This window comes from Phaenicophaeus curvirostris, chromosome 25 (assembly GCF_032191515.1).
Source record: "Phaenicophaeus curvirostris isolate KB17595 chromosome 25, BPBGC_Pcur_1.0, whole genome shotgun sequence".
NCBI lineage: Eukaryota > Metazoa > Chordata > Aves > Cuculiformes > Cuculidae > Phaenicophaeus > Phaenicophaeus curvirostris.
The window spans coordinates 5,768,518-5,782,827 of NC_091416.1; the positions used below are offsets into that span (position 1 = coordinate 5,768,518).

At 48.3% G+C, this 14,310-nt stretch overlaps 1 protein-coding gene across 3 annotated transcripts in view; it reads right to left on the reverse strand.

Moving 5' to 3' along the window:
- Positions 1 to 14,310, reverse strand: part of GRIK4 (glutamate ionotropic receptor kainate type subunit 4) — a 230,804-nt gene extending 216,494 nt beyond the window's left edge. Inside the window, exon 1 of one of the 3 annotated variants that reach the window (XM_069876474.1) lies at positions 14,266 to 14,310. The gene's annotated coding sequence lies outside the window, so the exon portion shown is untranslated. Of the gene's footprint in view, positions 1 to 11,721; positions 12,046 to 12,693; positions 12,717 to 14,265 lie in introns of those variants that run through there. The other 2 variants (XM_069876477.1, XM_069876476.1) reach the window with 2 other exon arrangements.

Consider the following 14,310-nt stretch of genomic DNA (forward strand, 5'->3'; position numbering starts at 1 on the left):
AGCCAAACCAATCTGTGATTCTATGAGCTGTGATGAGGGATTTAGGAGACTATGGCCTTGATAAGGAGCCTCCTTTCCTTGCTTGTCTCCACAGAATGGTTGAAAGATGCCAGAAAGATAGTCAGAGCCATCGCTGCAATATTAAATCAACAGAGAGGCTGACCAGGTAATCTCCAGTCCCTCTGAGATCTTATCTGCATGGCTACACTCATGAAATTAAAGTACGCGAAACAAGAAAAAGTATTTGAGGACAAATTCATTTCCCCATGAAAGCTTTTCCACAGAATTTAGCAGGTTCTATCTTCCATATTTTAACACCACACCTTTATTAAGTCATTTATTCCTGAACGCCACCTGTAGATCTCTCTTAACTTGTGCTATGCTCTCAACTTTATAAGAGCCAGAACAAACCCTGCAGGATTTTCCTCTTGCCATGATGATATTCCCAGAGAACTAAGAGCTACAGAGAAAATTCTTACACCATATTATAACTGATTCTGTCTCCAAAGGATAAACATGTCAAGATACAAAAATCTTTTTTTTTTCTTATCAGCACAATGAAGATGTGATTGAAAATGTTATGTTCTGGGTGTATGAGCAATATTCTCATAACTCATCATCTAAAATGAATTGTTCTATCATTTGTATTAGTTAGAAGATAGTCAAAGTCAGACAAGCTTAAAGCAGAAGTTTAAACATACTCAGCATGGCAGAGAGAATATTAATTCCCCCTCCCTGTATAAATGTAAAATCATCATCTCTCACTTAGCGTTAATTAATGGTTCAAAAGTGCTTGAATCCAACAAATACACAGCAGGAAGATGTGAAAACCCAGTCCGTGGTTTCGGGAAAGCCCACTGCAAATCCTCAAGGTTTCCTGCACAACCTGGCAGGGAAGAAATAATTGGATATGCAAAACCACTTCGTGTTTTGCCACGAGTCTTTTCTTTGAGAGAAAAAATTTGCAATTACTGTGGACATGTTGGATCACACGGTGGATACAGAAGAGGAGCATCATTTAGTGCAGGGGATTACTAGAGAGTGCTGCCAGCTCCTTGTCTCGCGTTACAGAAGGACTCTGAGGACTCAAGGACTTCTGGAGCTGGGTCCTCCACCGGACTCTCCTGCCTTGCTGCATGTGCCTGGCTCTCCTGCGCAAAGGCTCAGCCAAGCTGCTGCGCCAGCCTGTGCTCCCCAGCGTGCGTATCCTGAGCAGGAACCCTTCCACACCTGCACATTCGCAGCCCCCCTAGGGAGCCTGTAGAGCTTCCCCGAAGTGCTAGAAAAGGCTTTGACAAGTCTCCAGTGGGAAGCATTGCAGCAGCGCACACATCCTCTCATTGCTACACACCAGTTATCTGCAACTACTTGTCCATGATTACCTGACTACAGAGCCATTTCCATGAAAGATTCCATAGGAAAGCAAGGTTTTGGTTTTTCTTTTCCCTCCATTGCCATAAAACACTACTCACTTCTCTAATGGAAGCTTCAGCAACAAAAACTCTAGCGAATGCAGCAGCTTCTGCAGAAACTCGGACTCCAAATCCATGCAAAGAACAGCTCTTGGACCGAGTTCAAATCCATCCCCTGCTTAAATTCTTGTCTCGGGCCATTTAAAAACCCTAAAGCATTAGAAGCATTAAAGGTACTTGGGAGAGAACAAGGCTGGCGTGCAGGCTGAGATCACTCCAAAAAGGAGGAGAGGCTGCTAAATATACTGCTGGTAAAATGGAATCGCAGGGGGAGAAAGAAAACGAGCAGTCGAGATAGTTAACTGGTGCAAGAGCAGCTATAGCATTTAATCAGCGGTAGGCCATCCGCCTGAAAGGAGAATAACAGATTACATCAAGGTAGTGACAGACAATCAATGAACACTCAATTAACAGTTACAATATTACTAACTTAAGGAAAACGTGGTTTTGCAAATGGTAATCTCTCCCTCGCGCTGATACAACCATGATTTAATTTGCTTCAATGCTCCAACGCCAAACACGGAAAGAGAAAAAAAATGCAGATGCCACCATCTAAAAGGAAGTAACCTTCGATTCTGTGAAGAGCTGAGTGAAAGGGGCCAAAGGAGACAAGGTAAGGCTGCAGGACAACCACCCGGCAACAGCTTCCATCTAACAGAGAGAGGCAGCACAGTCCTACAAGAGTCCTACAGTGGCTCAACAGCCTGGAAGTGCAGACTTGCAGAATAACAGAATCATTAAAGTTGGAAAAGATCTCTAAGACCATCCAGTCCAACCGTCACCCCAACACCACCAAGCCCCAATCTCTTGTTTCAAGGTGCAATGTGCCACTGCGTTTTCTTGCCACTGCTCCTCTTCCACTTCTGCCTTGCTTTGCAGCTTTAAGGTAGGTGAGGAGCTAGGTAGGAGGTGAATGTAACCTTCCTGAGCATAATGTGTGCCCTAATTAACATGCCAGCCACCATCTGAATGGTAATGATGCCTCATAATCTCTCTCCCGGAGTTTGCTGAACATGTGGCATAAAGGATTTGGGGTTGCAGCACCCTTTGTTGCTGTGCAGGCAGTGCTGGAGGCTTAGAAGGTTGGTGTGTCTCATGGAAGAGTATGAGGGAAGTGGATCTGGAGGAAGCAGAACCCCTTCACCCACCTTGAGCATGTCGAAACAGCAGATTCCTCAGATGGAAGAAAACAAGGAGAAGGGAAGGAAGCTTGCTGGAAAAGTCAACCGGGGAAGAGAGGCAGGTGATCCAGGGATGAAAGAACTGTATTGAAATGCAGAGCACAGGGAACTCTGGGACTCTACTCCACATCATTGGCCAAAGGAAGAGAACGTCCACCCCTTCATATGGTCAGTACTTGACTTAGAATCATAGAATCACTAGGTTGGAAAAGACCTCCTAGATCATCAAGCCCAATTGTTCTTATGGTTGACTTCATCCATCTCAAGTGCCCTTCAGTGGTAACCGATGGTCTCTACCACCTTCTCCCCTCCATAGGGAGCAATCCTGGCCAGGACATTTCAAATCTCAGCTCTGAAGTCATGCTAGAAGCAGGTCAGTTTTTGGACCGTTCCTGTCCTAACAGCAGCGGGAAGAGGGGATTCTTTAATTGCTGTTCAAACAAAGGAGCCATCCTTACAAGTGAGAACTCAGCAAGGGTGACAGTTTGGCACATGCAGCACTGGGGCATTATGGCCTGAGCTTCTGGCCAAGACCTAGGAATCATTGTCATAAAATGGTTCGGGCTAGAAGGGACCTTAACGATCACCCCGTTCCAACCCCCCTGCCACCAACCTGATCCCTTCTGAAGTACAGACCAAATCCCTGCTGGTTTTTTTTGGCCATCCCCAAAAGGTAAAAAATATATATATATTCATGACATCACTGCAAGATTCAAAGGACAATAATGACCACTTTGGAGATCTTGTTTTACCTGTTATTGACTCATGCTGAGTTTTCCCACACCACACTCCGCAGCCTGCAGTTGACCTAAAAGAACTCTGCAAGATGTATCATTTCAATTTAAAACCAGCAAATGTACCAAGTCTTGGGTAATTTGCTCCTGTGCTTAAATATAAAGCTGTACAAAAATAAAACATGCCTTTTTCTCATCTGAATTTATCTAGCTTGAAGCACTCAGCCACAGAACCATGCCCTGCCTTCGTACCTTTGGCTAGCAGAGACTCTTCCCCTGCTTAATTACTTGCAGACAGTAATCAAATCACCCCTTAACCTTTTCTTTGTTCAAAGAAACAGGTTGAGCTTCAGTCTCTCTCTCCAGCATGCTCCAGACTCACATCATCCTCATAGCTCTTCCCTTATCTCTTGCCAGTTTGCCAACATCATTTTTAAGGTATAGATACCAGGACGGCACACAATGCTCTCCCTACTTGTATTCATTCTTTGCTTAGGCAGCCAAAGATAGCATTAACACCCCTGAGAATTCACACCACAGCACAAGACCAGCTAGTTATTGATAAGATAATGAAATTAAGCTCCAGCTTCTCACCTTGATGCGGCAGCTCCCCAGGGTTCTTCTCTCCAAGTGTGGGCTTTACTCCCTGCTCTCGTTAATGTGGATTAGTAAGTTATCACTCGCCAGCCATGCTGCAAGAGCTGTCTGTAAGAGCTGTCTGTACGTTTACCCTTTTCTCACCACCAATTCAAGCTAACTTGACTAAATTCACACCCTTTGTCAAACTGTCACGTTCATCACAGTATGGGAACACGGGTTACCTTGGCTCAGATGACACAGGATGCTGGTTATGCTGCAGACACCCCAAAACCTGGTCCACGGTCCACGAGTGAACTTGCCTGCTGTCAGAATCCCAGAAAGAAACAGAGTCCCAAGCCAGGCTCTGCGCTGCTGCAGTAAACCAGCTCTCAGGAGCCAAACAAGCTCCATCGGTCAAAGCCAAGCAGCGCTAGTTTATCCGCGCTCAAGGCTCCTGCCAGAATAAATCTACCACACAAGGATTACAGCATTTCACACCCCTTCCAACAGAGCTGTCCCTAGAACACGGAGCTGGTTCAGACGCAGCTCAGATAGTTCAGATCCTCCTTCTGGAGACGTACTCCTGCTTCTCCAACACCCACAGGACAAGGAGCCAGAGCCATCGAGAGCCAGCAAAGCCCCTCTCCCATGAGATGCACTGTGGGCAATGCTGCCAGCACGTTGCAGACTGATGCCACGGCACAGGAATCGGATGCCAAATGGAAATTGCAAACTCATCCAGCGTTTGAAAGGGTCTGGACTCAAGGTTTTGCTTTAAGCTTTCTCTCTCCCTATCCCCAGCCCCACCAGTGCGAAGGGAAGCCAGCACGTTCTGATTTTTCACCAACAGTCAGAAAAAAAATTGTCACGGAGGATGTGCACGCATTGATATCTTAAGAGAAAAAAGATGCAGATTTCTCAACTGTTCACAGCACATTATGGAAATACATTCTTTGGGACTATTAAATATGCGGATTATTGACTAGATGAGCAGTAGCTCAATGGGCTAGCTTGCAAATATGTCTTTAGACAATTCTTAAAATGCAGATTAATTATCTAACAGTTCAGAACATTTTTTTTCCTACAGACTTTCTAATGAACTGTAGCATAAACAAACATCCAGACAGTTGTGTTTGCATTCGTGTTGGCTGTGATGTTCTTCAAGAGCTAAATAGTGACCGAGGAGACTTAAATCTTATTTAACACCCAGCAGGAACAGAACAAAAAACATGTCAGTCCAAATCAATGAAATACACATTTGCTTAAGACCCTTTGGATGTCAAACCACCATCATTCCAAAGGTTTGTTTCCCAAAACAAAAAAACTTCAGATATGCCACGGAGCATTAAATTCCATGCAGGGATGTTGTCCAGGGCTCTCTGCTAACTCAGGAAAATATCACTGCTTCCCAGCCATGCGTGGGAAGATTCATAAAGCTGGAGAAGTTTGAAGTTGGAGTAACCCTTGCACTGAGCTCTGTTGCTGCCCCTACCCACTAATTCCTTCACAACGATTTGAACCCTTAAGTTAGAATTTAGAATTTCCACCTTGATTTTGCATTTGCCACCAATACAGGAATAAGCACAGCGGTCATTTCCCCAGTAAGAATAATTAAGATGTTACTCGTAGGCTGTGCTTTCAGTTTCTGACTACTCAACTTCTTTATGCCTGTTCTGATAGGTTAAAATGTTGTTGAACATCAAAACCAATGCAAAGCAAGTGTGAAACATTATTATTCCAGCTTCACACCCACTTTCCCTCGGTGTGAACAATAATGCAAACTGCAAGACAGTGATGAATTGGACCTGGAGAGGACCAGATGCTCTGTGAACATTAGCACAGTCTCTGCCCCAAACATTTTTTAGTCCAAAAAGAGATGTGAAAGCCTGCTTAGAAAGCTATCCATGGACACACACAATCTTTTAACCCCAGGTGTTACCACATCATACGCAAAGTGTAACAAAGATGGGAAATAAGCAGAGATCAAACAAGAAAAGAGCAAGGACAAACAAGGAGTCTGGGTAGAGTAAAATATATTTTGATCAACCTTTTGAGTGGAAAAATGAGATTTGGCATGTGTAACAGTTTGAAGATCAGCACAGGATCTGAAAGAGAGGAGGCTGACATGAGATCTCAGGAAGAAATGTTTTGCTGTGAGGGTGGGGAGGCCCTGGCCCAGGTTGCCCAGAGCAGGGGTGGCTGCCCCATCCCTGGAGGGGTTCAAGGCCAGGTTGGATGGGGCTTGGAGCCCCTGATCCAGGGAAAGGTGTCCCTGCCCATGGCAGGGAGGTTGGATGGGTTCTAAGGTTACTTCCAACCCAAACCACTCTCTGATTTTATAACTAGCAGAATTATACAGGCTCTGCCCATGGCTCTGTTACTTCCCAGCTTTGCCACTTCACCCAAGACAAATCACACTGAGAGCAACTCTATCAGACACAGTAATCCGAGTTTGCAGCATTACCTACAAAGGGCTGATACCCAACATAAATCCCATTACAGACTCAAACATCAGTGACAACCAGCTCTGCAACCCCTCTTTCTGTCCCTAGGCAGGGCCAGAGAGCCATTGAAAAACCCCTCAGCTTCAAGATGTAACTCGTGCTTGAGAAAGATCATGAATCATAGAATCATAGAATAGTTCAGGTTGGAAGGGACCTTAAAGGTCATCTAGTTCCAACCACCTGCCATGGGCAGGGACACCTCCTGATCTGGGGCTGCCCAAGCCCCATCCAACCTGGCCTTGAACCCTTCCAGGGATGGTGCAGCCACCACTGCTCTGGGCAACATGTTCCAGGGCCTCCCCACCCTCATAATGAAGAAATTCCTCCTAATGTCTAGTCTAAGTCTGCCCCTCTCCAGTTTAAACCCATTGCTCCCAGTCCTATCACCACAAGCCTTTGTAAACAGCCCCTCCCCAGCTTTCTTGTAGTCCCTTCAGGTATCGGAAGGTCGCTATAAGGTCTCTTCAGAGCCTTCTCTTCTCCAGGCTGAACAACCCCAGCTCTCTCAGCCTGTCCTAGTATGTGAGTTGACAAATTGTCAACTTGTCACTGAACCAAAAAACTCGTCTTTTTCAGCAAAAAGTTAAAAATGTTAAGGCTGAACAAAACGTGGCAGGGATTTTTAACAATCCATCCTGTCCTGCTCAGGCCCAGGCTATCTTTGTTATCGGATTCAGATGTCCGTGTAGGGAGGGTGCAGAGCCACGATGGTGTAGAAGAGCTGATTTTCTGCTGAAGCGGCTGAGGTGCAATCACACAGCTCATCAGGCTGCAATGCTAATGACGTAAACGGCTTCAGCTCGAGCCATGGGAAGGACCCCCAGAGCCTCTCCCAAGGGAGGTGATGCAGGAACTACCATTAGCTGCACAGAAAGCTCTTCACCACCAGCCATCCTCCTCCTCACCCCCCCCCCCAACACACACACATATTATGACAGCCCCAGAAAGGCAAAAACCTGCTTTTTAAAAAATAGCAAAATGTTTAAAGAGCTGAGCACATGCCTGAGTGGGCGGGAAATTAGTGTTATTATTACTTTGCGCTCACAAGGTCTAAGACCTCGGATGACTTGTTTGTGCCCAGAATGAATTTTTGCAGACTCATTATAAACCCTCGCAAAGCAGGGTTTATAAGGTCACGGAAGAATTTCCATTAACTGTAGGCTAGCAAGGGATTGCGAAGATGATCTATTCCTCTCATTTATGCATATGCAATAAGGGCGAGACGAAGCTCCTTTCGCTTTATTTCCACATCATTGTGCTGATGCTGAGCTAACCAAATAAACAAACCAAAAAGGCAAGTGGGGAAGGGAGGGAGGAACAGAGAGACTACGGAATAAAACGTGTGCCTGGCTCTCTCCCTCATGAAGGATGCAAATCAATTCTGCAGACTTTGAAAGCAGGAGATCTCAGCAGAGATGAAAATCCCCTTGTGCTGGACGGCTCACCAGGTGCTCAGTTGAGACACTGCTTGGGTGTTGCATTATGCAGCCGCTTCCACGCAAAGGATGGTCAGAATAAATGTTTTTCCCCTGCCACCTGACTGAGACCTGGCTCGGGGATTTGCAGTCAAGCAGAAACACAAACCCTCTGGGTTCTCTAATCTCCCTCCCACCACTGTGAGACCACAGCCTCTTCAAAACCTGCACTTCAGGCACTCAACAGGAACACTCGCCTTCAAACACTGTAAGCAGTTTCCAAGTCATTGGGTAAGAGATGCTGTGGATCTGGGTAGGGAATTGCCCGTGTGGATGAACAGCTTCTCTCTTGGCTCCTTCTTCCCTCATAAATCAGTATCGTGGTATCCATCCTCTCAGAAAATCCAGGGGAAGGTCCCACCAAATGGTCAAGGAGGAGCTCACCAGCTCCCAGTAAAGTTCCTCTTGATTAATTTTAGAGCCTGCCAGCCCAATCAGATGCTGGCACCGTCTGGATGCCCAGAGGCCCTGCTCCAGCCAGAGCTGTACCCTGGCCCCAGCAGCAATGAACCCCTAGTCTGATGGGAGAAGCTTTGGGAAGAGCTGACTGTTACTGCTGTGGCACTGTGGGCACCACAGAGCCCCTGGACAACACAATGCCTGGGACAGAGATCATTTTTTACCTCACCAGAGCACCTCCTGGAGCTCCCCTTCCCACGCAGCCACCTAGCCTTGCAAGCCAAACAGACACAAACCACATGTACCACCTCACACCCTGCACATTATCCTGGTAGAATCCCACAGAAGCATCGGTGGCTGCTCTGTTCGCTCAGGTTTTTCCTTTTTCACGTACTTGTACTGCTCAGGTCTGAGTTAGACCCCGACTGCTGCTACACTGGCACACTCAATCCAGCAGCCTTGTCTCTTAATTCTTCCAAATGCTTAGCAGCAAAAGCAAACCTTTTAGGTTGGTACACTCGCTCCCTGTAACCCAGCTCTGATCCATTTCCACCACCAGATCATTAAAGATAATAAATAAGCCTAGCCTCAGCGTGAGGAGCCTTCATGTAATCACCTATCTGCGCTCTGATCAGGGCTCCTCCGTTACACTTCTATTTTCCGCAGCTTAGCTAGGAAAGCCGCCACCAAATTCTACCCCTTGCCCTACAGCTATTTATTGCCTAAAATAGTCTCTTTCGGTTGCATCTAATGAAAAATCCAAATAAATTTGGTCCATTTGTACATTTTCCATTTCATTTTATTAGCTTTCCAAGCTGCAGTTGGCATTAGGAAGGTGAGCTACCCATCTTCTGCCTGTAAGCTACAGTGACAGAACAGAAGCAAAACTCACCTGACCAATACCCTGTTCTCAGGTTTGAGTTCTGTAAAGGCAGAGCCTGGCAAAACTCCTCCTGTTGTACCTCACAGTTCCCTTTGACCTCTTCAGCTCCTGCCTTGGTATCTTCCTGGAGAGAAGGGAGAGTTGTTCCTTTCATGTTAACATCTCCTGCTGCTTCACTTTACCTGCTTCAGGGCTCTCAGATGAACCATCCCCAGCCCTACTGATTTACAACACCCAAAGTTTCTTCCTTTGCTCCATTATGTCTCTTTAAACAATCCAATCACTTCTAATTTGCTGCAAATGAGGATTTCCTCAACATCCTGGGTACAGGGAAATGACTCTCCTTTCCCCCAGCTAACTCTTCTCTCTGCCACTGGTCCTCATACCTCCTGGGGCTCAGGGAGGGACTGTTCACTGCTGCTGTACTTGGAGAAATTCTGGTCCTGCTGTTGCTTGGCCATGTTGGATACCACCTACACAGCATTCCTTATTCCACACTGCCCCCAGAAACACAGGGAGACTTTTCCCAGCCCAAACAAGGTCTCCTGCAAAGAGGAAAGCAATGAGCAAACAAAGAGCAGGACAACATTACAGCTGGCTTGTGCTGGGTCCAGCTCCCCCCATTTGGCACGGTTAGAGAGAAGCTGATATCCACAGAGCTGTGTAAATCACAGCTAAGCCTCCTTTCTCCTCTCTCTTGCAAGGCACCTGCAGATGCCTGGTTGAAAAGTACCTGAGGAGTCCCATGCTCACTTTACTCACATTGCTCACTTCTTACAGTGTTGCCCAGAGCAGTGGTGGCTGCCCCATCCCTGGAGGGGTTCAAGGCCAGGCTGGATGGGGCTTGGAGTCCCTGATCCAGTGGGAGGTGTCCCTGCCCATGGTAGGGGTGGAACTGGATGGGCTTTAAGGTCCCTTCCAACCCAACCCATTTATGACACTAGTTGAGCATTCTAAGGTCCAGGAAACATGACTTGCCAGCTCTGGTGCACTCATCAGCCACTCACTGCTGACCTGCTCAAGCTGGTCCTCACTACATTTTCCTCCACCTTCCTTTAAAGTAACCACCGCAACCTCCCCCATCTACTGTAGCACACAAAATCTCCCACAGCCACCAGAACGATGTGAAAAGCACTGCCATATTAACACCACCAACAGTTCTTCCAAGCCAAGTCCCACAGATCAGATGAAAAGTTATTACAGGGATCCTTAAAACTGCTCCATTACCTCCTCATAGGTTTTAAAACTTCTTTTACTCCCCATTTGTCTTGACTGAGAACCCACAGACAATGTTAATGGTTCCCTTGAGAGGGTATAGCCAGGCAAACTGGAATTCATTGTCTCCTGGGCACAGGCACGGCTCTGCAGCAAGACTGGAGTCTCTTTTCTGTACAAAGCTGAAAGCCAAGTCTTCAATTCATGTATAAAGCTTTCATCATGGAGTTGCTATTATCCCATTGATTTCTCCGTATCATTCCCTCAAATCTAAGAGACAACCTTCAAGCTGTTCTCGTCTTGTTAGACCACAATTTCAGTGTGTTCCTCCTATTCACACACAGCAAGAGGCTTCTTGTATTAACAGATAACTCAGCCTTGTATGTATCGCCTTGGAAGCCTCTTGCCCAGAGCAGAAAACCTTTCTAAGAAGACTTGCAGAAACCGCTGTCTCGCCTTCTGCCTGCCTACAAGCATGAAAAATAAATTCATTCTGACCCTAACGAGTGCTGAGTATGAAGACCTGCCCCAAAAGTCAGCGATAATCAATATCCTCAACCCAGGCACATCAGCAAGCCTTTAAAAAGAGACTAACCACCCACATATGCTTAGTCCTGGCTGAATACTGACCACAGCTCAACCCATCTTCAAGGAAAATGAAGTTTCTCGGATGAGCAAGTTCTCCTCTGTCCGTATGGACCAGCAATATCGGATTCTAAGATATTCTAAGATAAGCATCCACTCCTTCCCAGTCCTTTATCACTTCTGCCACCCCATGCTCCTCCTCTCCCTTGCTACCTTCTACACTTATTTCTGATTTTCCCTCCTTCCTCTTCCACCACTGACACAAAAGCCCATCCTTCCACCCACTCTCACACAGGCATTCGCTCCTCACGCAGGCTCATCTCTCGCTTCTCTTGTGTGCCCAGTAAAACCACGCAGCTTCACTTCCAGCCAAAGGGCTTTCCTGGATCTCCTCTGGTACAAAACCAGGGCTTCTCCCAGAGAAGGAGGAATCTAAACCAACACAGTCAGAGCAGATATTGTAGCAGAAAGCAGAGAACCTACATTGCAGGCAGATGCTTCCCCACAACAACTTGTGTGCTCTGCTACCATCTTGCTGAGGATCTTCCCCAAGTCCTGACTGAGCTTTAAGTTCCATCAAGCAAAGAAATCAGCACGAGTGCACACACCCCCACCCCCACCCTATGGTGAGGATGGGATTTCCTGACACACTTTGCTTTTCAAATACATAATTTGGAGGCAGCACAGCACATACCTGCCTTGCTGTCACTTTGATGAGCTCTCTGAAGACCAGCTCCCTCGAATCATTTGCCATTCTCCCCCAGATTGCTGCATACTCCTTGGCATCTGGGTCTTTAGCCCTTTGCCAGCCCACATGACTCCTTGGCTTATTTTCCTTGCACAGCTTGCAAAAGAAATCTCCAGCAAGAAACTTGCAGGCAGCAGCATCAACACTGTCTCTTGTGTCTCTCCCAGAGCTGCAGGCAGCAGCTCTAAACCCCCTTTTAAAGCCAGCCTTTCACAGCTGACTCTTTTTAGGGAGATATTGATGCCTTTATCAGCCTCGCTCTCTCCCCTTCTCACATCCCCAGTCAGGGCTCTGGGAACCGCTACCCACAGCCCTTTATTTCAAGGTTCACCTTCCTCAGGCAACCTGTGCCCACCTCCATGAGCAGAGACATCATCCCTGCAGGAGCCACCCCACAAAGGGTTAAGAGAAATGGCCATTTAAAGGGGGAAGAGAAAAAAAAAAAGAGCATTCTCATTTGCTGTGCTGACACTCTGAAGCCCTCTCCCTGCTCAGCACAGTCTGTCAGCTCCCTCTCCCCCCCATCCCAGGCACAGGGCTCTCTATCAGGGCACTAATTGATGCCAAACAGGGGGAATGAAGCACCCACAAACCACCACCCAGCAACTTTCCCAACTTCAGGCTTTGCTAATCGGGCCAAACCCTGAAATGGAAACCAACAGGGAAAGGTTCAGCTGCTTACCCTCTGTTTCTCTACCATTTATTTCTCTACCATCTATTTCTCTCCGCAGATGGTTCTCTCCAAACGCAGAGCTTAATATGCATAAATACTAACGCAGACTTACATCAAGACACTTTGAAAACGCCTTGGCACGGTGGGAGCCTGCCTGCAGATCCCAATTTTAACCTAGTGCGAAACGAAGAGGGAAGCAAGCCGTGGCAGGGAAGCACTGGGCACAGTTCACATCCACCTCCTACCTGTGAGTGTGCACGTCCTGACACCCAGGAACCGGTGACACAAGCTGCTGGCGGCAGCTCTACAGGAACGCCAGCAACTCTATGGGGATGCTCGCTCTCCGGCGCCGTAGACCTTCATCTCCCTGTCCAGAGAAGCATGGAAGGCTCTGCTTTCAGCTGGCTGCAGCGGTCACATCCAGCTGGGATGTGGCTGGTTGGTGAACGTCTTCCCAGGAGAAAAAAAAAATAAGGCTGTCTCACCTCAGAGAGATGAAGGGACTGGCTCCTGCTGGGGGAAGCAGAGGAATCTTCATGGGGCAACCAGTGCCCACCAGCACTCCATCAGGAATGCTGCCCAGGATGCGGTGGTGAAGTGAGCGGTCCCTCAGCATCTCCCGCTAGCAGAAGGCCCCCAGGGAGGCAAGGTGAAGCTCTGGGTCCTCCAGCAAGGAGCACCTCACCACAAAGGAGGCACGTGTGGGAGACGAAGCTAACCGTACACTCCTTAGGTTAACTTTCCCGAAGGATACAACCTTGAGGTCTCGACCCTACCAGGCTGGGAAAGGGAGAAACCTGACAGAGGATGCGAGCTGAGCAGCACTTGCAGCATCTCTCCCTTATGCAGAGCTCCTGGTGGGAGCTGCAGGCTATGCCGGAGTTTATGCAGGAAGAAGAGAATAAAGTTGGGCCTAGGAAGAGGTTTCTGCAGGGAGTTTTTTCCCCCCTGCCCAGAATCAGTGATGCTCGTTCATTAAAGGAGTCTGTGTCAGCATCAAGCCTGCACCTCTGCGCATACAACGAATGCCTTCTATGTCCTAAAACAAATTATTCAGAAGCCCAACTCCACCAAAACACATTCCAGAACATTGACCCTTTTCTTCTCAATCCAAAGCCAGGATCTGTTAAACAGCATTTTCCCCACCGCCTATGGCTGGAACACACCAGGCTGGGAATACAGCAGCAGCCAAGGACCCGGGGAGCATCCAGTCCAGCTCCTGGGCTCCCGTACGGCTGCCCACCACACCTCCACATGCTGGAGACATCCCGGGAATGCTTCCTGGGTTATCCATAGGAGTTGTAGCCATACAGAGCCTCCCCCCTCCCCACCTCTCCGCACTCCTTGAACTTCAGCTCTTCCCAGCCGAAGTGTGACATTTCCTACGGTAAAAACACTGTGGGCACCAAAACATCCACACCCTGTAGGAAAGTCCTTTAGGAAGTGTTGCCCTGGACCGGGAGGACGGGGGATGCCGCTGCCGGCTGCCACGGGGATGCTGAGGGATTTAGGCTCCGGTTCTCACCCCGCCGCCCCGGGGGCTGAGGACGCTCGGGGCTCTCTGCATCTCCGGAGTCCCGGCATCTCCCGGGTCAGAGCATCCCTCGCTTCCCAGCATCTCCGGGCTTGAGCATCCCCCGGCTCCGCAGCGGCGGGGAGCGGCTCTGCCCGGGGACCGGGTCTGGAATCCCACGGGAGGGGACGGTGACATCGCGGGGGGGACGCTTCCCGACCTTCCCTGGGTCCCTCCGGCCGGAGCCGGGGATGCCCGACCCTCCCCCCCCCACACCCCCCCATCTCCCCGCGGCGGCTCCTACCTGGGCTGGGCGGCGCGGCTCTGCCCGCGGCTGCTCCGGCCCCGC